Source organism: Parasteatoda tepidariorum, chromosome 4, assembly GCF_043381705.1.
Source record: "Parasteatoda tepidariorum isolate YZ-2023 chromosome 4, CAS_Ptep_4.0, whole genome shotgun sequence".
Taxonomy (NCBI): Eukaryota; Metazoa; Arthropoda; class Arachnida; order Araneae; family Theridiidae; genus Parasteatoda; species Parasteatoda tepidariorum.
The window spans coordinates 70,506,946-70,521,049 of NC_092207.1; the positions used below are offsets into that span (position 1 = coordinate 70,506,946).

The 14,104-nt window shown below is 29.5% G+C and overlaps 1 long non-coding RNA gene across 1 annotated transcript; it reads left to right on the forward strand.

The window, feature by feature from the left end:
- Positions 1-12,477: 12,477 nt before the first annotated feature.
- On the forward strand, positions 12,478-13,161 carry LOC139425383 (uncharacterized). Its single transcript, XR_011636623.1, has 2 exons — positions 12,478-12,528; positions 12,905-13,161. It is a non-coding gene; the product is annotated as an uncharacterized lncRNA (long non-coding RNA).
- Positions 13,162-14,104: the final 943 nt, after the last annotated feature.

The following is a 14,104-nucleotide window of genomic DNA, read 5'->3' on the forward strand; positions in this document are numbered from 1 at the left end:
ATACATGTTGCAAATTAAATTTATAATGAATATTCTGCCTTCAAAAATTCTTCTGGTAGTAGGTTAAGCATCAAGCAATTGAGTCCCTATTAAGTTGTAACATTATTAAGCTATTTATTATTAAACTATTTATTATTAAACTATTCATTATTAAATTATTTATTATTAAATTATTTATTATTTTAAAAAAACAGCTCTGGAATTAAATTTTATATACATAGTGAACTATTGAATAACTTTGTATAAAAATAAATTAAATAATAAGACAAAGCTATGTTTTCTCAAAGAAAATCTAGAAAACTATATTAAAAAGAATGTAATCAGTGTTTTTAATATGATATGAGGACGTCAATGTATGTTATCCTATGATTGCTTTTTGTAGCTAATTATAATTAATTTGTGGCTTCATTGTAACTAATTTGTAATTTGCAACTTCAAATTAATTTTAAACCACCAGGACAAGCACTAATATTCAAATATATGAGTGATTCTTTTTAAACATGACAATTCGGACCAAAAAATTTCTTCAAATTCAAAGTCTTCAAACTAATCTAAAATTTTTTGTGTATATTTCTTTAGTTACATTTATTAATATCTTACAGACAGCAGTGCAGTTTATTGACATTGCTCGAGAAAAAAAAAAAAAATAGAAATTCACCAAATCTTGAATGCCGAGAAAATGACATATTAGCTTAGAAGTTTAAGAAACAGTCATTTTAAGTTAATAGTAAGTAACTCAACTTAAGTCTTTATGTTAGATGAACCATAAATTGCTTAAATTAATTCTTTTTATCCACCGTAGAAAGAATAATTTTTTTTTTGTTACTGATATGTACAGAATAAAATTGTGTGTAATAATCAATCATTAAATAAATAAATAACTTTGATTACATCCAACCATATTATAATCATACATAAACTTGGTATTAGGTTTATATTTGCTTTTCCTCTTTACAGTATTAGCAGTTAAAAAGAATTTCTGGTAACACTTCAATATCCTGGCATTCATAAGCCAGGAAAATGACAGCCAGTATAATGACAAATTCGCCATTGTATAGAACTTTAATTTAATATTTTGGCCTAAGACATTTACATTCTGCAGAAAACAACGGGATCTCTTAAAATAACTCAGATAAATCTATGTAGTTTATGTTATTTATGATTTCAAGAAGCCAGGAAAATGACAACACAAAAACCTACTCATCGTGAAAAATATTTTGAAACAGATTTTGAACCCGAAAATTGGTTCTCAATTCATGCAACAAGACATGTTCATATAGGAGGGTATCTAATCAATCTATTAACATAAGATATTGATTGCTGGCTCTATCTACTTTGGTTATAAACCACTAAATAAAAGTAGCCAGGAAAATGACAAATTAATTTGGGACAAACAAATTATTGACTGAAAAAATTATTTTAAACGAAGTTTTTGTAAATAGTACCCTCTGCGTATATTCCAGAAATGCTTACACCGGTTGAGATAGAAAAAAATAGATATTGAAAAATTTATGGGAAGTTTTGAAGTTAGTTATTATTGGAAGCATTGTTTGGGACATGCTAGTAAAATGACATTTTGAGGTTCAATTAAACTTTTAAACTATACAAAACAGTCAATGCTAGTGCAAAGTCATTTCAAAATGCTAACAGCAATGCAATTTATTAATTTTTTTTTAATAAAAAGTTATTTCAGTATTATAGCATTAGATCTTGGAGACAGGGACAGTGAATTGTCATATTTCGTGAGAATCACCCATATATATTTTAAAAAATGTATATCAGAACGAACAATGGAAGCTTTATAATATCCTGTTGCTGCGGAAAAAACTTATTATTAATCTTAAACTTGCTTGCAATCTTACTTGCAATCAACTTGACTTGCAATCTTAAATATTTTGAATCAACTTGATAAGTTTAATATTGTTTGATATTAAAAGTAAAATTCCTCATATTTCTCAAACCACTTAAGAAAAAAACGATGACACAAGTTTCAATAAAATTATATTACTGAATAACAAAGCAATATGATTTGATTTTGAATATTTTATTTATTCGAAAGTTCTTTTAAGAAAAGAATTAATCCATAATACATTTTACTTTTCTTATGAATATATTTGAACCAAATTAAATTATTTATATACATGTTTGAATCTATTAGCTTATTTTCAACGATTTTTTTTAAAGTATCCTTTTATCGTATTAAACGGATGATTTTTGTTATAGAATACACAATGTAAGTATTTTAAAAAAACTTCCTGTTTTACATTCAAAAAAAAGTTTGTAAACATTGATATAGAAAACTTTGGTTAGGTTATTTTATCTTATTTGTATTTGGTTGTATTATTTATTTGCATATTTTAATCTCAAAGGAATCAGTTTAATGAAAAGTGTTTAACTAAGACTTAATGTGATATCAAATGAATAGAAAAATTGAAATAAATTATTTAGGATAATTCTAGACTAAATACCCATTTGCAACTTATTCTTAGTTATTCTATGTTTTCTATTCTATGTTTTCAAACTATTCTATGTAGTTATTCAATGTTTGCTATCCTATGTCTGCTATTCTGTGTTTAACTACTCTATGTAGTAATTCCATGTTTGATATTGTATGTTTTCAATTCCATGTTTTTTACTCTATGTTACTCTTTCAATTCTATGCTACTCTATGTTTAATTCTACGTTTCAATTCAATGTAAGTTATTCCATGTTTGCTACTCTATGTAGTTATTCCGTGTTTGATATTCTATGTTGTCAAACTGTTCTATGTAGTTATTCTATCTTTGCAATTCTATGTTTAACTACTCTATGTAGTTATTCCATGTTTGATATTCTATGTTTTCAAACTGTTCAATGCAGTTATTCTATCTTTGCTATTCTATGTATTGCCATTTTATTGCATGTAGTGTTGTATTATATTACTATTCAAATACTAAAAAAGAAAGTAGTGCTGCCATTTTCAATGTAACTGATTTTATTTCAAGCAAAATTTTTTTTGCAGATGGTCAGCATAGAATTTCAACTCTTTGAAAACTTTCGAGCAATAAATAAAAAAAAGTGCAAGAATTTTTACTAACAGAATTTTTTAAGCATTTAATTTGGATGAAAAGTATTTTTCCTTTTTTTTCAATTTTGCTTTTAAAAGGCAATCTTAAATATTTTTGATAATTACGATGATTATTTAATGTTTAACCATAGATGCAGGTGGTTTCGTAATCACCATTAATATATATTTCTCTGACTAATTATCAACCATTTATTAAAAAATATAACTGATAGCGCAATCGGTGAAGGACGTTGCTCTCTTCACACTGGCAAAGAGCATCTTGTCATGAGTTTGATCTAGTAACCGACTAAACAACAGGCATATATATATGTATAGCAAAGTGCACGTTAAATTCCCTTGGCTGAAAGCCCTCTTATTGGCTGTAGTGTGGAAATTTGGAGTGACACAACCAGCTCAGATGCTGTTCTCGTCAGGTTAAAATTACATTCCAACCATGGCTTTTTAAAAAAATGGAGCCCGTAAACGGAGACAGATGCTTGGTTATCGTTGAATGGATTAAAAAAATATGTAGGACTCTCAAAAAAAATTCTGGTTTATTATTCAGTTATTTGTTCTGGTTATTTATTTAGAAAAAATACGCTTGCGTTTTTGATTTCAGCGCTTAATTTATCGTCGGCGCTAAACATATTTAAGGTCACCACTTTGAACCATTAAGATTGATTCCTAGAACGAGAAGATCGATCATTAGATCAAAAGTCATTAAAGGTGGTCCGTTCATTTTTATTTTTTTTTTAGCACTGTACATTCATTGACTGCAAGTTTAACTTCTAGAATTTCAAATAAAACCTGTTTAAGGAAGCTTGCTTCTTTAAAGTAAACAGAAAATTGCTACTTAACTTGTCTGTAACAAATTAATTTAATTAGTAAAACAATAAAAAACGTTTTCTCATGTTTCCTCTTTTAATTCCTACGAGAAATATGTTTGAAATGATAAGAGTTGTTAGATTTTATGCTGCTTCACGATGCAAAACATTGCTAACTGGAAAGTGTTTTTAAAAACACTTCAACAATCTCTTTCACATTAAAACTCTCAGTATATTCTAGATTCCAAAGTAAAGGATTATGTGCTTAAGTTAATTATTTTCCGATACTATGTGCAATAGAAGCAAACTTACAAAAAGGAAAGTATCTAAGAAATAAAGAATTACCTCAAAACTAATCTGACATAGACTGCACTTTTTAAGATAATCATGACTTTAATGATGTATTTATAAGTTAATTAGCATTATTTATTTGTTCAAAATTAGTTTAAAAAAAGTAATGATAAATACATAAGTTTGTAGCAATAAAAACAAAATAAATAAATAAAATATAAAAATAAACAAATGTTATTAGGATAAAATGTTCAAAGAAATAAAGAAAAAAAGAAAAAGAAATGAATAAAATGAATAGTTATTTCAGCGCTCTTTCAGAAACAAAACATACTCTTTATGCTTTTTAAATTGACTGAATTTTTAGAACAACTTCTTAGCTCAACGTCACTTTGAAATAATGATTTGCGATCAAATTTTATTGACTTTTCTTGAGCAATCTAAAGGACTGAAAACCCTATTCTTTTTTTTCCTACCATTGATTTATCACCAATTTATGAGTTTTAAGAGCTATAAAAAGTCATGGTACTACACCAACTTCATAATTTAGTTTCAAAAATGGTAAAAGAAATATTTTCGATATATGCAATAGCATTATAAACAGCACGAATAAAAGTAATTTTTGTTTTTCAATTTGTATTAATTAATAAAAAAACATAAACATAGTTTTTCTAAGCATATTATCATATTTAATATACGTTTCCTTTAACAAAACTATTTAACTAACCCTTACGAATTTGCTAAATTTTGTCTCGCGAACTGCTGGCCGAGCGGTTAGCGTGCCTGAATGCGAAGTCAAAGGTTCCGGGTTTGAATCCCGCTCAGCGCATAGTTATCTCTTTCTCTAGTCCTCTGTTGCGTAAACATTGCCTACCCTATGAACTGGTATTTGTGATAGTGTGGAGTGGGTATTGTTGCTTGTCTCCATGACTACGGTAACAGGTGCTCACCGGATAATGTTAAAGAACAAAACTTCAGGCAACTTTCAAGCAAATGAGCAAAAATTCACTGCCTTTCGTGAACTTGACCAATTAATATAATACTTATTTACAATATGCACATACTCATAATTTACTATATACTCATACTCATAATTTACTATATACCCATACTCATAATTTACTATATACTCATAATTTACTATGTACTCATACTCATAATTTACTATATACCCATACTCATAATTTACTATATACTCTTAATATACTAAATACTTTACTCAAGTAATGGTGACTTAAGGGATAGAGCGTTCATCTTCCAATGAGATGAACCGGAATGGAATCCCAGCAATGGCTGGTCGATACGAATACTGCACCCAGCTGTCACCGACCACAGTGCTGACGTAAAATATCCTTAGTGGTAGATGAGTCATGGGCTAGAGTCCCCTTGCATCAGGCTAAACGTTGGAGGTTTTCGTGGTTTTCCTCTCCATGTAACGCAAATGCGGATTAGTTCCATCAAAAAGTTCCCCACGTAGGCAAATGTTTCCTAATACTTGATCCAGGAGTTTCTTTGTCTTCTGGAATGGGTTCAAAATTATAAGGCTACGGAGTTGAACATTAGTAGTCGTAAACCCAAAAAATTTGGGTGGCTGTATAAAATTATAAAAAGATATACTTTACTCATTAATTACTATTATATACTCAATAATGAAAAGTATATCACTTATAAATATTGACATTAAGGGGTCCAAACTGTGAACCGCTCTACTAACCAAACTATTAGGACAATATTTTCCAGATTGCGGCTATTCCATAATTTTTGGGGGTTAGAAATCCAAAACAGTCGAAGAAAATATATGTTTTGTCAAAGTGTCGTAATCGAGTAATATCGTAACTTAAAATATCGCCTGCACCACACAATATTTAGCATTTTTGAAATCACCCTTTCTACCCATTAAGATTGAGTCCTTGAAAGTGAAGATCCGATCATTAGATAAAAAGCTTTTTATTGGGGTCCTTTTATATTTTGCGCAATGAACATATAAGAGACCTTAATTCCGCATCCGGCTTGCACCGACCACAGTGCTGAAATGCAATATCCTCAATGGTAGACGGATCATGGGTTAAGGTCCCCTTACTGTGAGGCTAACCGTGAGAGGTTCTCGTGGTCTTCCTCTCCGTGTAAAGCAAATCTGGGTAAGTTCCATCAGAAAGTCCTCCACGAGGATAAATTTCTCCCAGTACTTGATCCAGGAGTTTTCTTGTCTTCTGGATTGGGCTCAAAATTATACGGCTACGGAGTTGAACATTAGTAGTCGTAAACCCAAAAAATTGGGTTGGCTGTATAAAATTATAAAAAAATATACTTTACTCATTAATTACTATTATATACTGAATAATGAAAAGCATATTACTTACAAATATTTTGACGTATTTAATTAATAATTAATTATTACCATTCCAAATTAGTAAAATTCAATTATTTGCAAATATATATTAGAATTAGATATATTTTGGAGTTAATATTTTTCAGAAAATTTATCAAATTATGAATAATTTATAAAATTGCGAACAATTTACAAAATTGCGAACAATTTACAAAATTACGAATAATTTATAAAATTACGAATACAAAATTATCCTCTTCTTCTTGCTTTAACTTTAAAGCAGTCATTTAAAACAGTTTATATTATTAGTAAAGTTAAAAAGGTTTAATTTAATTTCGAAATTATTCGAAAACAATGATGTACTCTTTTTAAAAAAATTCCAAAACTAAGACATTTTCGAAAGTAAATTTAATTTTCATCAGACATTTTTAAAATAATCTCTAAATACTAATAATTTATTTTTCTATTATTTTAAAGCGTCCTATTACAGCTAGAAAAGGAAATATTGTATAGTATTCAAAGTACTTTTTAAATTGTTATTTATAGAAATAAAACTTTTACATCACGTTAACTCTTTATTCCATTGTAGAGAACTGGCGTATGTAAGTGGCGCTGCAAGGAGCCACTGTTGTAGTCACTATTGTTCTGATCACCGAATGAAATGACACGAGCGTCTATTGCTCGCGATCTTGCTATCGTTTTTACTTTAATAAACGTTGTTTTTTGTTAAATGAACTTGAATTATTTTTAAACTAACAACACAACCGCATCTGGTAGATGCAGCCCATAGAAAGTGTTGTTCGCAACAGCTTATTTTTTACTGTAGAAAATTTGTTTACAGGTTTTTTTTTATTACAATGAAAATTTTTATTATTTTATTAATGTATCAAATGACAATAAAAAGAAACAAGTAATAAAACATCTCCAGATTTGATTTATTTTGTGTGACCTTCATTCATGTTTGGGTTAAACGTATAAATGTATAATTTTTTTTCTCTTAATAAATTACTACTAAATAACTTTTAACTCCTATTTTTTTTATTTTTAAATAATAGTCTTCAAGCCATTGCCATTTGTTTTATGTACAGTAGGTTAATATGAAGAAAGATTGATAATTAAAAATTCTAATAATCAATATGTGAGAAAGTGTCCTTCAACCAAGTGTATATATAATACAAAACTTCAGTTTAATGAATATATCTCTTTGGGAGCGCCAAAATAGCCTTAAATGTTTTACGTGCATTGCCAAAAACTTATTGAGTAAGTGTTATTTGTGTTTTTGCTTCACAAATGCTTAAGATAAACTCTTAAAGTAATAAATATTAATAGGTTATAATAAAAATGTTAAATATTTTCCCCTAAGCAGACTAATGCTTTCCTGCTCCAATAAGAACTGCATTGTGTGTTACAGTTGGATTTTTTTTTGTAAGAATTCATACCATTTTATTTGTTGCATGATTTCTATATTATTTTTTACTTAATTTTGGTTTATCACATTTTCACTTCTCATTGCAAAATGCCTGAAACTCAATCTGAAATATTAAAAAAATCTGTCTTACTTCGAAATAATGATCTAAGTACACAGAACATGTGAAGCAATAATGACAATTACTACAATTGAATGTTGAAAAAAAAATTGTGTGTTAGACATTGAAGCTTGTGAACAGTGCTTTTAAGCCAAAAACATTAGACAAATATTTTAAAGTACAATAAACCTGATTCAGTAATATAATGAATATTGTAATTTGGTGTAATGTGGTACATGTAACCTTATCATCTAACGCAAAGTAATGATATCTAACCTATTTTAAATTAAATACTGAAATTTAAAAATTTCTTTTTTTTTCGTATATTAAAATGTTTCTTAAATTATAAGTTTTTGATAATTCAAATTTTTAAAAATTCGAGGTAGGCTCGGTTCCGTCCACCTCAATCTATTGAGACACTATTGTATATATATTTATTAGCATTGTCAGATAAAATGTGATGGGGAGACCATCTTACTCTTCCGTTTTATGTATAGATGTCTTTATTTATATATACATAACACAATGAAGAGAGAGAAAAAAGATTTATAAGAAGAGAAATTGACAACTATAAACTACTAACTATAAACTTATAAATTTGGTCATTATTAAACATAAAAATCTAAATTTAGTGTTTATAACTATAAATAAACTCGTTAAAAAAGGATCAAATAAAGGAAAGCGTAACGCACAAGAGAAAATACCAGAAATATCAGAAGAGAAAATATCAGAAGGTTGCGTGTTCACATCACGTCCGAAGGTCACCAATGTGGGTCTAGTAGTTATAGACGATGTCACCCTTCATCTATGAAAAGGTACCCCGACATAAGTAGTTATAGACGATGTCACCCTTCATCAATGAAAAGGTACCCCGACATAGAGTAGAGTTAACATGTCTTATATACTAGTGTATTGTAGTTATAATTTTGTAGTGCTAGATACGCTACAGTACTCCCCCACCAGAATTATAGCTGTGATAGAATTCGATGAATGGATACCACTAGTTGAATCATTGCTGTTTTTGTGCGAACCCGGGAGAGCTATATTAAGATCACCGTACTTTTTGAGTGCTGAATGTGAGAGGTGTATTAACTTCACGGTCGTAATCGCTCCTGTGTTGCCTTTAGCAGTCGAGTGTATACACGTTGTACGTTGTGTGTGATTGAAACTGAGTAGCAACAGCGGTAGGAGGTGGATGATGTTGTAGTCGCAAGTAGCAAGTCAACTATTCAATGTGGACCATCCAAAGAAGTAGGCGTTACTGTTGATGTAGGCGTATTCATATCGAAGTGGACGTTGCTGCCAAGGTAGGAGTGTTCACATCACGTCCGGGTCACCACTTTTAGGTCCCCGTGTCTTCGAGGGTCTATTGAGCGTTATGCATAAGGAAATAAATATCATTCATACATAAACTAAGTTTATTAACTAAAACAAGAACACAACCATCTGATCTGCCAGCCGAGAATGAAAGTAAAGCTGAAAAAATGAAAAACCAAATTACAACTACAGTTGTCAACTGAACGTTGCCAACGGTGTTAAATAAACTTAAAGCTTTAAATAAAGCTAGGTGGGGCTGGATCTATAGCTCACCATAAGCCCCCCCCCATCTTGGTTTGACTTCTTGATATCACGCTAACCTATACTGTTACCTACATTTATGTAAGCAAAGCATTCAATTATTTGTATTATTTTCTTATATTTTCTGAAGTTATCAGCAGATAACAGCTCAAATTATGGGTGGAGAAATATCACACTATTTTTTATTATTATCATTTCAGTTTATTATAGTGTGTTATCTAGTGTGACACTAGAGCTGCACAATGGGCTATTGGCGACGGTCTGGGAAACATCTCTGAGGATGATCCATCACAATTTTGATCCTCTGCAGATGGGATGGCACCCCCGCTTCGGTAGCTCGACGACCTGCACGCGAAGTCGAGCACTTAACGGTAGAACAGTATAACGGGGACCAATACCACACACCCTCGGTACCTACGCAGACTGATCCAAGTGGTCACTCACCCTCACACTGACCGCAGCCAATGATGCTTGACTTCGGTGATCTGCAGGGAACCGTCTCTTTACGATCAGTCTACTGCGGGACCTTATCATTTCAGATAAATAATTAAATTAAATAATGACCGAATTATGAACGAAAAACAAAATAAGATTTAATTTCTTAAAAATAAAAAAATTTTGATATTCCATCATATATTTAGCTAATTAACAAATAATATGAAAAGAATATTTTTTAACAAAAATTATTATACTCTCTAATAAAACGAAGTGTTAAATGATTTTAAAAAATGAATAAAATACGCAAACCTTTCAAATTTTTTTGTATAAACAAAGTTGATTGACTTATGTCCAAATCCAAATGACAAAAATAAATTTTGTTTTAACTTTATTTCTAAAAATAAAAGCAACAAGATTTATAAATTTAAAATCAGTAATAAAAACTCATTAAATTATTAGAAGTTTCATCCAAAAAGTTTTTAATAAATTAAAGGAAAGTAAAAAAATAACCTAATAAATTCAATTCTTCGTGGGCGCCTAAATTAGATTGCCGATAATTTTCACATTTAAAAATAAAAAGTTTTTTTTTTAAAAAAAACTTCTAAATCTGAGCCCCATAACATGAAGAAGGAGAAAAAAAATAGAGAGAATTTGAAAATCGATTCGATGTTTTCTGAAAGGGCGTGCACAAAATAAAAAATTTGACACCCCGAATAACTTTTCATTAAATAATCAGATTTTCCCGTATGTGATAGTGGGTCAAATCTTAAATGCTCTTTGCTGATTAATTCAAACGATGTTTTAATTATACAATAAATTACGAATTCAGACAAAGAAACGTACTCGCTCTCAAAAACATGGCTTATTTTTGCTGATATATAATTCTGACCCTCAAAATATGGATGTTATGGCTGGAAAATATGGTCTCAAAAGGTTACATAAGAGGGCAGTCTAAAGTTTCGACCTCTTAACCTAAATTTCACCCTTTTTGCGTATTCCGCTAAATCTCGAGATATTTTTATGGAATCAAAAGATTATTTTGTATGTAGTTATAAAATTAATTAATCCAAAAATAATTTGATTAATAAATAGTTTTTATAATTATTTTATCTAATAGTAGACGAAAAATTTCTCTCTTGTAATATGTACAAGTTCTTACATCATTATTANAAAAATAGAATGGTCAAGAAATAAATATAATAGAACAAAAAATAAATTTGTTATCACTAATATATTTTTCTCAAAGATTCCGAAAGAGGAGAGCGTCTGCTTCTGGTTGCTAATGGCAACCAGAACTGGACCTAACCGCACCGATCGTTCCTAAATTACGGTGCGAACTGAGGTCACGTGACTAGTTCGCTTTCGTGTAACCAGTGTCACCGGTGCGAATATTGGAACGCAACCTTTGTTAGACTTGGACGATTTCTGTTTACATTTATCAAGCTCATTACAAGCTGTTTACATTTATCAAGCCAACAGATAATTTATCAAGCTCTACTACTTTAAATTATTATGAAAGGAAGTTTTAAATTATTGTCATCGAATTTTTAGTGTGTACTCTCCTTTTGGGAGCAGAAACATGATAAATGAAGTATATTTCGGGAAAAACTTGAAATCTGGTTCTCGCTTGCATCTTCGAATCGGCAAAAGCAATTCGTTACGTGCAGTGTGAATGGTCCTTGGATTGCGTGAAAATAGGCTTTACTTAATATTGTGACAGAATTCTTACGCAAATTATGTATATAAAAGTATGAAAGGTCAGTTTCTCTCATTTTCTTCAACACACATGTCTTCTGTTGTGCTTAAGTTTTAAAAAAAACTAAAAATTTGTCTGTACTTAATTGTAACCATCATAATCAATTCATGATCTAGCTATTTCTCTGCATGAAAAAAAAACAACTTCTTTTAACGCTTTTGCAAAATTGACCCTAATCAATTTTAGTATTCTCTCCCGGATGTACGTCATGGATGACAATCAATTACCGATACCCACAATTGGCACAATTATCGCTGGTTGAATCAAAGTAGAAATTAAAGTTGAACACCCTTCAAAGTAAATTACGTCACATCAAAGTAAGAGACAATTACAAATACAGGGAACTTTTCATATATTTATTTAATTTTAAAAACAATAATTTTCCTCTTTTCATTAATAGAATTACAGGGTTGGTTAAACTGCTTGTATAAATGTCTAATAAAATATGATTTTATTTTTTAAACTTCATTAAATAATTTTAAAATTGGAAGGAAATTTTAAATTCACAGAGGCCGAGATTATTCATTTGATATATCATACTCTCAACAACAGTGCGTGACTTTTTTCCCCTTCGCATTTTCCCTTTTCCCTAAAATTTCGCGGTTCCCATATTTGTTTTATTTACTTTTATGACTTACTTTGATTGCGCGCGCCTACTTTGATCAAAGTACTTTGATCGTGTCAACCCGCCTTTAGGCTGAGCGGGATTTCATATTTTATCATCATGAAAGTTTTAATTACAGGTAATTCTTATTAATTAAAGATTTATATTATTAATGTACGTTTCATAGCAGTATATAAAAAAATTACATGAAATTTAAAAAAGATTAATGAATTTTATTAAGTATCTGTGAATACCACGCTTTAGATTTTAGAGTAAATAGTTTGTTTTTCCTCTATATGTAAAATGTATGTATTTTAAATTGAATTTTTTCAATTATTTAACTTCTCTAACTATATCTATATTTGTCATACTATCAAACTATATATATAATTTCATTACCCTAAGATTTTTGACAGTTTACATATAAATGGACAATGTGAAGCAAACCTTTCATATTTCTTCTTTCTCTTCATAAAATACAAACTAATAAAATACTTTGTTATTTTTTTTTCTAGGTGATTCCCTGGAGAATTATTTAGCTAATTACTTAAATGCTGAATGAAAATGGGATATCGATGTTTGCATATCCTGGAATCGGTGTGGACAAATTAAGTGTGCAGTTGTGAAGGGACGATAGTGTTTTTGTCTTAATTCATGTTGGTAAGTTGAAATGTAATTTATTTACATATTCAATGATTATGTATCTAAACCATTTGTTGGCATTGTTTGTATCTTGTGTAACTATTCTAATTCAGATACTGATTTTTTTTTTTTAAATATTACTTATGGATGTGCTATAAAATAATAATTTATTTTGTTTTTTTAAAATAAAGGAACTAATGATGTGCAATTGGGTACAATGCCCAACTTTAAAAAACTGGCTTTTGTGGTCAATAAAATTTGTGGGGTTATTGGGAAGATTTTGTTTGGTGATCTGTGGAAGAATAATTCTGGGCAGCCAGCCGCCAGGCTAAAAAAAAAAGTGAAGAGAACTCGGAAGGTATAACTCATAACCACCCCCAGGCAACTGTCTACATGTATTTTTTTTATTTGTTTGTTATTAAATTTGCAAGTTTAAAATCTGTTGAGCACCTTGGCGATTGTAGTTGGCGCAGCGGATCACAATACAGAAATATTCCTGAGTTGTTTTTCTCGAACGAAGAGTTTAGAAATTTCTCTTGCTAAAAGATCAGCGTATGCATCAACATTTTGTTAATATTGAAAACGTCACTATAAAGTAATTAAAACTGTGAATTTTACTCGGGCTAATGTTCTGTGAATCAGCTTTATAGTAATACAACATTCATAAATGGTGAAATCTATTTATAATGCTCTGAACAATGAAAATGTTTAATCTACAGAAAAGTGCTGATATTTCTAAAAAAAAAATAAATTTGAGTGGAGTTCAGTTGTAGTAGAATATGTGCTATTAAATAATCGAGCTGTGTGCTAATGTGCTACTAAAACTGAAAAAGACATTTACCAAAAGTAATTTTTATGAAGTATGGCATTCATATTTTCAAACTCTTTACACTATATTTAGTTAAAAATTTTGTTATTTAGTAACTATCTCACAATGTTTTATTTTGATTATACAGTTTTTTCTGTGATTAGGGCATACATTTAAATGTTAATATAAACAAAAATAAGATTTAAATTTTAAATGCACTTTGTATATATATATATATCTTTTTTTAATTCAATTTTTGCTTTCA